The sequence below is a fragment of the Ursus maritimus genome, unplaced genomic scaffold (assembly GCF_017311325.1).
Source record: "Ursus maritimus isolate PB19 unplaced genomic scaffold, ASM1731132v1 scaffold_4, whole genome shotgun sequence".
Lineage (NCBI taxonomy): Eukaryota > Metazoa > Chordata > Mammalia > Carnivora > Ursidae > Ursus > Ursus maritimus.
In genome coordinates this window covers 40,954,433-40,965,819 of record NW_024426552.1, presented here as the reverse complement: position 1 = coordinate 40,965,819, position 11,387 = coordinate 40,954,433, and the positions used below count along the sequence as shown (strand labels likewise).

Here is an 11,387-nt window from a genome sequence, read left to right as displayed (position 1 = left end):
GGACTCCTCCAAAACATAACTACTAATAGCCTGTTGCTGTTGACAAGAAGCCTCACCAATAACATAAATAGTTGATTAACACACATTTTGTATGTTATAGGTTATATACTATAGTCTTACAATAAAGTAAGCTAGAGAAAACAATCTTATTAAGAAAATCATGAGGAAGATAAAAATGCATTTATATTACTGTACTGTGAAAAATCCAGGTATGAGTGTACCATTTAAACCTGTGTTGTTCAAGGGTCAACTGTATTAGCCAGTGGGAAACTCTTTAAGTTAATGCTTAATTCCTTTTGACAGGATCATAAAAAGTCTCTGATAGCTCCCTTGTTAGCCAGCACAACAGATTTAACAAACCCATCTTGTATATTTCTCTATTTCTCTTGAAAGTTATGATATTTCAACACATAGTTTGATTACCAGAAATATGCACTGATGCTGACAATGTTGTCATTGTTCCCAGGCCTTTCCAGTGGAGAAAACACATATAATACACACACATACACTTACCTCTTTAAACTTATTTGACATAGCATGTTATAACTTTGATCTGCTTTACAGGAATATCATTTCAGCATGCTTTTATTCTCATTCTTTGTATTTTGATATTTTTTAATGGGATTTACCCGCAACACTTTTTTCTTATTCATTTTTATGTGAAATTATTTTCCTGAACTTTTAGAACGGACCTTAGTTCAAATGGTATTTTCTAACTTCAGAGAGCTCCTTCTTCCAGCATTTGCAGGTAGTGTTAAAAATATATATATGGGAGAGGAGTTAAGATGGCGGAGGAGTAGGAGACACCTTTTTCAGCCGGTCCCCTGAGTCGAGCTGGATAGGTACCAGACCAGCTTAAACAACCACGGAAGCAGCCTGAGACACAGGAAGATACAGCTGGATCTCTACAAATGAACATCTCCAGCGCTGAGTATTGAGGTACAAAGCGGGGAGCCATGAAACCGCGCACAGATATCGGAAGATAAACGGAAGGGGGAGGGAGCCGCCACATTCGGGCGCCGGGAAGCGGTAGCCACCTGCACGGGGGGGAGCGGGCGTACTCATGGATGGCACCCACGAGAGAGCGGACTGAGACCGTGAGCCAGGAGCACGCACCACCAGGCATCTCACAGAACTCCGGAATCCCAGTGCGTTCACTGGAACCAGACTGAGACCGGAAGCTCTGGGAGCGCACGGGGGACGGCTGGCGGCTGGCGGCATTAGAAACACAAAGGACAGTTCCTCCCCTTCCCCAGACCCTGGAAACTAATCTGCTTTTTGGTCCCTGTGGATTTGCCTATGCTGGGCATGTCATATAAATGGAATCAAACAAATGTGTGACCTTTTGAGGCTGGCTTCTTTCACTTAGCATGCTTTCAAGGTTCATCCTGCACGGCTTATATCAGAACTGTATTCTTTTTATGACTGAATAATATTCTACCATGTGCATGTACCAGATTTGTTTATCCATTCATCAGCTAAAGCACATTTGGGTTGTTTCCACTTTGGGGCTATTATGAGTAATGCTGCTATGAACATTCCCAGGTTTTAGAGTGAACATGTTTTCATTAGATACTTGGGCGTGGAATTACTGGGTCATAGGATAACTCCATAGTCAACATTTTGGGAACTGCCAAAATGTTTTCCCCAACCACTGCTCCATTTTTATTCTCATCAATAATACATAAGCTCTCCAATTGCTCCACATCTGCCCACTTGTTATCATTCATTTTATTGATGAAAGCCATCCCAGTGGGTGTGAAGTAGTAACTCATGGTGGTTTTAACCTGCACTCCTAATGACTAATGGTGCTGAGAAGTTTCTCATGTGCTCCTTGGCCCCTTGTATATCTTTTGGGAGAAATGTCTATTCAGAGCCCCTTTCCACTTTTTTGAATTGGGTTGTTTGTCCTTTTGCTGTTGAGCTGCAAGGGTTCTTCATATATTCTTGTCAGATATGTGATTTGCAAATATTTTCTCCCATTCCTTTGGCAGGAGTTTTACTCTTTTTGATAGTGTCCATTGGTGTACAACAGCTTTTTAATTTTGATGAAGCCCAATTTATCTATCTTTTCTTTGGTTGCTCGTGCTTTTGGTGTCATATGTAAGAAACACTTGCCTAACTAATGAAGACTTACACCTATGTTGTCTTCTACGGTTTTTATAGTTTTAGCTCTTAACCTTTAGATCTTTGATCCATTTAGAGTCTATGTGTGTACAGGATGTGAATCTGGGGTCAAAATTCATTGTTTTGCATGTGGATATCCAGTTGTCCCAGTACCATTTGCCGAAAAGACCATTTTTTTCTTTCCAACAGATTTTTTCCAGCACTCTCTGACAATCAATTGACTGTAAATGTGAGGGTTTATTTTGACTCTCAGTTCTACTCTCTTGATTCATGCACTGCCTGTATGCCAGCACCACATAGTCCTGATTACTGTACCTTTGTAGCAAGTTTTGAAATTAGGAAGACGTGAGTCCTCTAACTTTGTTCTTTTCTTTCGGCTGTTTTGGTGCACTTACATATGAAGTTTAGGATAACCTTGTCAATTTTTGCAGAGCAGGATTTTGACAGGGATTGTGTTGAATCTGTAGATTGCTCTACTGCCATCTTAACAATATTAAGCCATTTAGCAATATTCCACCCCATGGAAATGGGGTGTCTTTCCATTTATTTAATTTTTTTCAACAATGTGTTATGGATTTTCAGAGTATAAGATTTGTGCTTCTTTTGTTACATTTGTTCCCAATATTTTACTACTTTGATGCTATTGTAAATGGGCTTGTTTTCTTAATTTCATTTTTGGACTGCTCATTGCAAGCACATAGAAATAAATGAGTTTTGTACGTTGGTCTTTTATCCTGTAACCCTGCTGAGTTTATTAGTTCTAGTAGCTTTTTGGTGGAATCTTTCGGATTTTCTATATATAAGACAATGTCATTGAGCATTATACTATTTTTTAATCCTTCACATATATAATAGTATGATACCTTTTCCATGGGCTGGCTTTTTCTTTCTTTCTTTCTTTCTTTCTTTCTTTCTTTCTTTCCTTCCTTTTTGGAAGCGAACTATCCAAAATGTTACTTTTCCAAATTCCCTCGAGTTCTTTGATTCACACTCCTACTCCACCCAAGTCGCTGTCCCAACTCACCCTTCTTCCCATGCATACCCAGCACTCACTTCTGAGACCACTCGAGTTTCATCCCAGACTGAGTGGAAAAAGCATGCACACCATTTCCTGCTGCTCCTGAGAGAGGGTGGCATGGTGCTGGAGGGTCAGTGTAGCTCTTGGTTGGAGAATGCACTCCAGTCTCATTGGGGGTGGCATCTCTCACAAACAGCTCATCATTCACGATGCATAGACTGAAGGGAAAATGGGCCCTCAGACAAGTGGATGAATGTACAACTCCACATCCCCAACAATGATCCTGCTCCCTGCCATTCGGAACCAGATTCCTTCCATACCCCTACTGTGCCTGCCCCCCATACCCAGATTCCTGGGCTGGTGCCTCCACCCTCCCACAGAGCCCACCTTTGCAGGGACTGTCTACCAACCTCACTAGATGTGTACTTAACCTGCAACCCAGGGATGATTTTACACCCACATTCATCCCTTACAATAGCCCAAAGGAATGGCTGGTCTAATCCCCATTTTTGAAGGAAGACAATGAGTCACAGAGAGGTCACATGACTTAACCAAGATCACACACACCCAGAGAGTGCTGGGGTCAGAAAGAAGACAGTGCTCAACTCCAAGCCCATGCTCTTAACCACCAGACCAGACTGCTCCTTGGAGCTACCTGTTGGCTTTCCACAATACTGAGAAAACCAAGATGTCTTCACCACCATGCTCCCACACCCCTGAGCCCAGGCTGGGATGAGCATTCCCACCTACAATGTAGCACTCACCTGGAATTGCTGGCAGGGGTGCGATGAAGGTCCGGGTGAAGGCACGAACAGAACCCAAGACTTTCCCTCCACTTCACAACAAACAACAATCCCCTTAGGTCACACATGCTTCACATGCCCACACAGTGTTCCCAGTCAGGGTCTGACTTGATACTCATGCTGGAGGGGACAGTTGTTCACTGGGAGTCGGGGTGTCTGGTATGGGGATGGCAACAGTAGAAACAGTCTGCTCCCAGTGACAGGGCCTCTACTATGTGACAGGAGCTGTGACAACCACTTCACAATTCATTCGATGCATTTTTCACAGCTGCCCGAGAGGTGGGTATTATTAGCCCCATTTTGCAACGAGGGAACTTAGAGGTTAGTAACCTAAGTGGTTCTCAGAATAAGATCTGGGATGACAGCCATGAAATTCCACAGACAGTGTCCCTATTGCCCAAGCTGTTTGGGGCAGACAGGCATAGACCCGGTCCAGACCAGGATGGTTTGGGGACAGCATGGAGGCAGGAGAACAAGGGGAATAGGAAGAGAAGGAAAGGGATCAGGGAAGCTGGGACAGTTCTGAGAGGGAGCCCAGCCAGTGGGGAGGGAGCAGTAGGGCATCTGGGGAGGGCTCTATGCACTCTCTTCCTTGCACACCCGTTGACAGAGAAGCAGAGCATCTTCTCCTGAAAGGGAAGGGCCGGTGCTAAGTCACTAAACTTCCTACCCACCTGTGGCTTTCTGGGGCTGCCCTTGGGAGGAAGCAGGTGCTCACCGTCTGGAACCACATGTCCACCAAGAAGGAGCTGAAGTCATGCTGAGTTCGGGCAGCACACAGAGGAGCGACGATGTCACATTTTGTATGCTTCAGCGGCTGAACACCAGGGCTATGGGGAGAGGAGAAGCAAGCGAAGGTCGGGGTTGCCACACCCTGGGCCCTATACCCCTGCACACCTTTCCCTGCCCAGTCTTCTCCATCACACACGCACAGGGGTCCTTGGGCTTCTTCATATTCCTGCTTTCCTTGAAGTACTCGCACAAGCTGCTTCTGGCAGAGAAAGAGAACAGAAGGTGTTGGTCTGGCCAGTGGGGGTGTTTCCAGGAGCTGCCCTGTGTCCACTGGGGGCCACAGGGCCCAGGAACAGAGTCTGAGCTTTGCTACTCACGCGGCTCTCCGGGGTTGAAGGGAATGGCCAGGGAAGCGCTCATCGTGGTAGGCACCGAGGAGACCCTGACGGTCTCCAGAATCGTAGATCATATAGTACCTGTGGGACAGTAATGAGGACAGTCTGTCTCTGTGGTCTGGACCCCAAATGCGATTTCAAGATCAGTCAGCAGTCCTGAGTTGGGTGGCCTCGCCATCCTAGCCATCCCTTCCCCAGATTCCCAGGAGTACTTACTGCTGCAGGAATTCAGGACTAGACTCTTCAGTGCATCAGATCCTTTGTAGCTTTCCTGGAATCAAAAGACATTTGAGACTATGTGGCTGATAAAGCCTCCTTTGTAATACCCCAAATGCTGTTTGATCAATTTTCCTCACCTTGCAGGGCTTTATCAAGCAGGGTGTGTCAGTATCCATGATAACTGGCGGTGATAACTCCTGGCCATCCTGGAGAAGGGAAGAAGTCAGCAGTGGAGACCAGGGAGGTGGCCCTGGATGATCAGGGTAAAGATGAGCCCAAAAGAGGGTGAGGGTCAGAGGTTAAGTATGAAAGGGCACTGGAAATCATGTGACAAGATTTGAGTGGGTGTCTTCATCATGAGTTCCTGAAAGTATTTATCTATTATATGCAGCGTGTGTGTGTGTGTGTGTGTGTGTGTGTGTGTGTGACATTTTTCCAGAGAGCATATTCGTGTCTTTTTCAGGAGTCCTGGTCCCTAAAAATGGATAAGGTCTGACACAAACATGTAATCTAGGCAAGACCCAAAGGGCTTGAGGGCAGGTGTGGAGGTGATCAGTGTTAGTAAGAGACAATGATGAATGTGAGGTACTTACCAGGCGTAACAACTTAGGAAAACAATCCCTGATGGCACTGTCCAAAACAAAATAGAAAGAAGTGACTATAGGACAGGGTTGCAAAGCCTCTCCCTTCCCTTTCCCCTTCCCTCCCTCTCCTTTCCACTGGGTAGCTCCCACCTGAACTGCCCTGACTCCTTCTTCAGTGCTACGAGAAGCACTATTTAGAGCCCAGTCTCAGGACTGCCTTCCCCTTCCTGCCTCCCTTCCTTCCTCCAAGTCCCCACTGAAGACTCCAGAGAGAAGGAGATGAGGTGGGAGCCCAGGCTACTACCTCACTAGGGGTCCAGCATGGTGCAGGACCATGATACCCCTCAGGGATGGCCCAAGATGCTGGGGCAGGGAGGTGAGTGAGGCAAGGCCCAGGAGGCAGGGAGGGAGAGGGAGGGGGATGAAGACAGAAGAAGGATGAAGGTAGGGAGGGGAGCGGAGACATGGGGAACCAGAGACAAAGGAGGAAGAGAAGGCAAAGCAAAGGAAGGAAAGAAGCTCTACCATGGTGGTGGGGATGAGGAGGAAGAGAAGAAGGGAAATGGCTCCCTGGCTGCAGTCCTTTCCTTCATCTGCTCTGGCTGGCCCTGGCACCCAAGGTAGGAATGGAAAACATGCAGGTGTTGGGCTGGGCCCATGCATGCTGGTTGAACCTTTGTCAACTGTGTGAGCTCAGTCTGGAGCCGGGCGTGGGAAAGCAGGGGCAGCCACGGGGCAGGAGACCTACCCCAGAGGGAGTACCAGGTCAGGCCCCAGGTCAGCATGGGCTGAGGAGTCTGTGCCCCCCTCTTTGATCACCGCCTTCCCTCCTGATGGCCCCAGTGCACCTGTGCCTGTCTCAGTCAGTTCCTAGCCTGAGGAATCATACCTGTGCTGGGCTACCCAGGGGCTCCTCTGAAGGACCATCGGGATGATGTGATGTGTGGAGGGAAGGGAGGAAATGTGCTCTGAGAGGCCTGTCCTTCTGTCTCTCAAGCACCTCTGCCCTCTGCCTTCCCATTCCTGCCTCAGGAAGCCCTCTGCTCACTGGCAGTCACCATTCTGGCCTCTTGACTCAGGGAACCCTGGTTTCTCCCAAGGAGGGCCCCACTCCTGGCAGCGGGTCAGAGTAATGGATGTCATCATGATGGCAGCCATTCATAACCTGCCTCAGCATGGGCAGGAAAGCCAATACAGCCTGAGATTAGAAGAAACCTTTTGGAGAAAAGGAGGCCTCTCAGAACAAGGGAGGGAAGCCCCATCTGCAGGGAGTAGGAAGGCCTGTCTAACTGAGGCCTGGGCTGGAGGACCCTTCTCAGTCCAGGGCACCAGCATCTGGCTCAAGGCTGCTCAGCCCTGGTCCGAGGTGAGGAGGAGCCCCTTCCGAGACACCTCTTGGAGGGCATGCTACAGAGGCCTGATGCAGAGAGGTGACGCAAGACCCCAGACCAAGAGAACAGGTGAGCAGTTCAGAGAAAGAAACTCCTTGCAGGTGAGGACACGGAGGAGAAGGTGGGACCTGTGGCCTTCGAGGACCGCTTGCAGCCTTCCTGCATACCATGCTTCTCGGGACAGTTCAGGCTCCCAGGGCAAAGGTCCAGGAAGTGGTGACAGGATTCACACTGACCTTATGAGGTGGACTGGTCTGGAAATGTGTCACACAGGGTTCCCTTCTAGCCAAAGCTCTTCAAGATCCAGCCCTTTCATCTTGTTTAACTCCCACCAAGTGCAGCTAAGAAATATGGGAAGAAACTGGCAAGTTGTGCAGGAAAGAGAGACACACAGGCCCCTGCACCCCTAGCCCCCCTTTCCCCACACTTTTCTCTCCTGTCCCATCACTCTGATGAGCACTACCACCCTGTCAACCCCAACTCTGATCTGGCTCCCTCTTCTCACCTCATTTTTGGAGAGGTTCAGGATCTTGACTGTGGGGACCATCTCTATAATGTCAGACAGGCCATCCAGCCTGTACAGTTTGTTGCTCTCAAGTTCAGGACAACAGCTGTTGGTGAAGAAGAGTTAGAGTGACAGTTACTGTCTAGACCTCAGAGACAAATCTGTCCTCCACCCCATGAGTTCCACCCCCTACCATTAATAACAGCACTGGGCCTAAGGCCTCACCTCGGGGTAATTTCTCTCAATGATCTGCAGAGTGGCAGCCATGCAGTTTCTTCGATTCAGGATTAAATCTATATCATGGCCTGAAGTCTTCAGGAAGCCGAGAGGAGCAATCAGAAGGCTGAGAGGGGTCCAGGGCCAGCACCAAAGCCTCCCCATGTCCCAACCGTCAGTCTCCCTCCCAGGCAGATCCCTATGCCCTCACCTGCCCTAGAATTACTGCTGTCAAGTGTCCTGGGGTAAAGCGGAGACTCTGGAGGTCAAGAGCTTCTGGGAGAGCGTTAGCGTTTGTTCATGGTCAGCTGCAGAGAGAGTGGAGAGAGCCACCGAGGGCGCTGGTGGGGATAGGGAAACCAGGGGCTGGAGGAAGAAGAGGGTGGGTCTGGGTGTGGGCACACAGTGGGCTTTGAGCCTGCATTACCTTTAACTGCTCCATTTGTTCTGGTTCCAACTTATACCGCACAGAGTAGGGTACAGTAGAGGGATTGACAAAGATAGATATCTGCAGGAAGGAGAGGTGGGGTAAGCACAGAACTCTCATTCTAAAGAAGACAACCAGCCCTGCCCTGTCCTCCTGCCCTGGGACCAGGTAGAGGTAATGCCCTCAACACATACCTTCCCGGTTCTCCTCGTCACAAATCTTGTAGCTGACATCCTTCAATGCAGAGGCAGTGTCAACATCCTGGACAAAGAACCGAGCCTGGTTTTTCACGTGTGAAACTGTGGGGAAATAATTTTGGAGATAGAGTCTTCCTGCTCAGTGGGCTCCCCCGCCCCCACTTCCTGTGCCCACTCATCTGGCTTCACCATCTCCTCTTACATCCACTGGAGTGAAGGGGACACTGCAAAGGCTCTGGATTGAACCATTAGCCATGTCTTGTCATCTTTCTCTCCATAGGGAATTCAAAGGTGAAAAGAAGGGATGGGAGTAAGGAGAGATAACAGAGACTTAAAGCTGCAAAACAGACCCTAACAGCATTCTTGTCTGACCCTCTACTGAGCTTTGAGAGGGTTCGAAGAGGGAGCACTGGCATTACTTTATTATTTTTGTGCCAAATATGGATTTCTAGACCCTCCAATGGAAACAAATCTCCATTGGAAAGCTCTCCTCCAAATAATTGACGTAAGGTTGTTTAATGTGTCTTCCTTTTTCACAAGGTTCCAGGGTATTCTTATCTAATGCAGGCCTTGGAAGCATCTCACGGATCTTGAACCAGCTCCCTGGGGTTCCATCTTGTGTGTTCTCCCCCATTTCTCTCTTCAGATTTTTCCAGCTCTCCACACGGTAATACATGCATATGCCTCATTTTGCCATTTCACTCTCCTCTTGTCGCGCCGCGTGCTATAGGGAGCGCTGTGAAGGGGAAGTGGAGAGGAGGAGGGTGGCCATAAATGCTAAGAAAGTCTTCTTCTATACACCCTCACCTCTCTGTCACCAGGATCAGTTCAGGATTGCTTAACCATTATTCCACTTCCGGCATTCTTCGGTTTTCAGTGAGAGAAGAAAAAGAAGACAGGAGCGTGAAAGACTCGCACCGTCCCAGGGGCTGCTACATGCAAAACAGTCTGCCCAGTCACTTACTGTCTTACTTGGGGCTCCCTCCTGACATCCCTCATCAACACTTTCCATCATCCTCCTGGAGGTGTGAAGGCTGACTCATATCCACCACGTCATAAGGAGGGCTCCTCTTGCCAAAATTACTGAAAGAACTCCAAACTTTCTTCTCTCCTTGGGTGAGCTACCACCATCATTAGTATTCTCAAAGGGGAAACAAAAATACAAGTTTGAAGGCACATCAGTGGTCCACTTACCGTAGCCACCACATCTTAGGCTAACACCATGGTAGGGCAAGCAAAGTGTCAACCTGCCCTGAGGGTCAAGTCCCCAAACCCCGGAAAGGAAACTCCTCGCTTGTCCAGATACGAGGCCTTATTTGAGATTCTGATAGGAATCAGGAGGGAGGGGGGGGCTTAAGAATGAACAGATTAAAAAACAGAGGGTGATCAGGATATGGTGCCAAGATGATTAAACCTGGCGCCAGGCCGGAGAGGCGCCTGGGTGGCTCAGTCTTAAGATCTGCCTTCGGCTCGGCAGTGATCCGGGTCGATGGATCCGCATCGACTCTGCTGCACGCAGCTGCTTCTCCTCTCCCTCCCCTCTGCTTGTGTCCCTCTCTACATCTCTGTCAATATAAATAAAAGAGTAAATAAATAAAATCTTAAAAGTACAACCAGATAGAATCTAATCCTCACTGCACCAATACCAGGAGGCAATCTCTCTCATGTTTCCACAATACAACCAGCCCCAAACTGATCCTCTAATGATCAGCAAGCTGTATTCCTTTGCTGGTGCAGTTCAAGTTTAACGATAGGTGGGACTATGATGTAACAACCTCCCTAAGCTGTCCCCCTCTCCTCTAGCCTGCTGTCACAATACTCAGTTTGAAAATATCCAGAGTGAGCTTTCTTTTGCCCAAGCCTGAAATGCACTTTCAGCAGAGGGGACAATCTTCCTAACCTCAGCTCCTCTGCACAAATGACTGAATGATCAAACTGAGATGATATAGTCAACTACATCGTTCAAGTGTGTAGATTCTTCTTTTTCTTCTATTATTGATTTCCGAATTGGGTCCATTATGGTCAGAGAATGTGCTCTCGTGCGATTTCAATTCTTTTAAAATTTGTTGAAGTTTGTTGGTTGCCAGGAGATGATCTAGCTTATGGATGAATATTATAAGTTTGAAGAAAACTCAAATATTAAGGAGGGATAACGGCCCATGGTCAATGTATGGTGTATGGGGGCATCAGGAGTCATTTTTGAGAACTGACATTCACTTCAGAAATAACGTTGTCAAGGGAAAGTGTTCGCGAGCCGGCTAACATGCGGCCAATCCTCAGACCGACCAGCTAAGCTGGGTTTCGCTGGGGCCAGAGGCCTCCCTCATCAAGGTAGTTAATTCAGGAGCAATCTCAAGCATAGCCTTGTTTTGGGAGATCTCACAGGAGAGTGGGCATCCAGATTAAACAGCCAGAGAGACACCTTGCACACATATGTCTGCACTTTGCCATATCCACTTACTGGGGTTGCATCTACAGGCACAGATCCTGCCTCACCGTCGTTCTGCCAAAATCAAAGGCAGCAACAGGAGCGTCGGAAATCGGCTGGTGCCTCCTCTCACCCAGGCTGCCTGGGTTCCCCCCTGTCTCTACCATGGTATTACTTGGATCCTCCGGAAGCGAGTGGAGTATCCTTTATGACATCATGTGTGTTCACATGGCTACTTCCTGTGTCAGTCTCTGAATTCTACATCATTGCTATCGTTGAGTACATGGCAATGGCATCCCTGCTGTGGTAGGAAGAACAGAGTGAAAATAAGCAATATACGTAAAA

General features: G+C 48.0%; 1 pseudogene; it reads right to left on the bottom strand.

Annotated features, from left to right (window-relative positions):
* Window positions 1-3,176: 3,176 nt before the first annotated feature.
* On the bottom strand, window positions 3,177-8,899 carry LOC121100494 (annotated as a pseudogene).
* Between the last annotated feature and the right edge of the window lie 2,488 nt (window positions 8,900-11,387).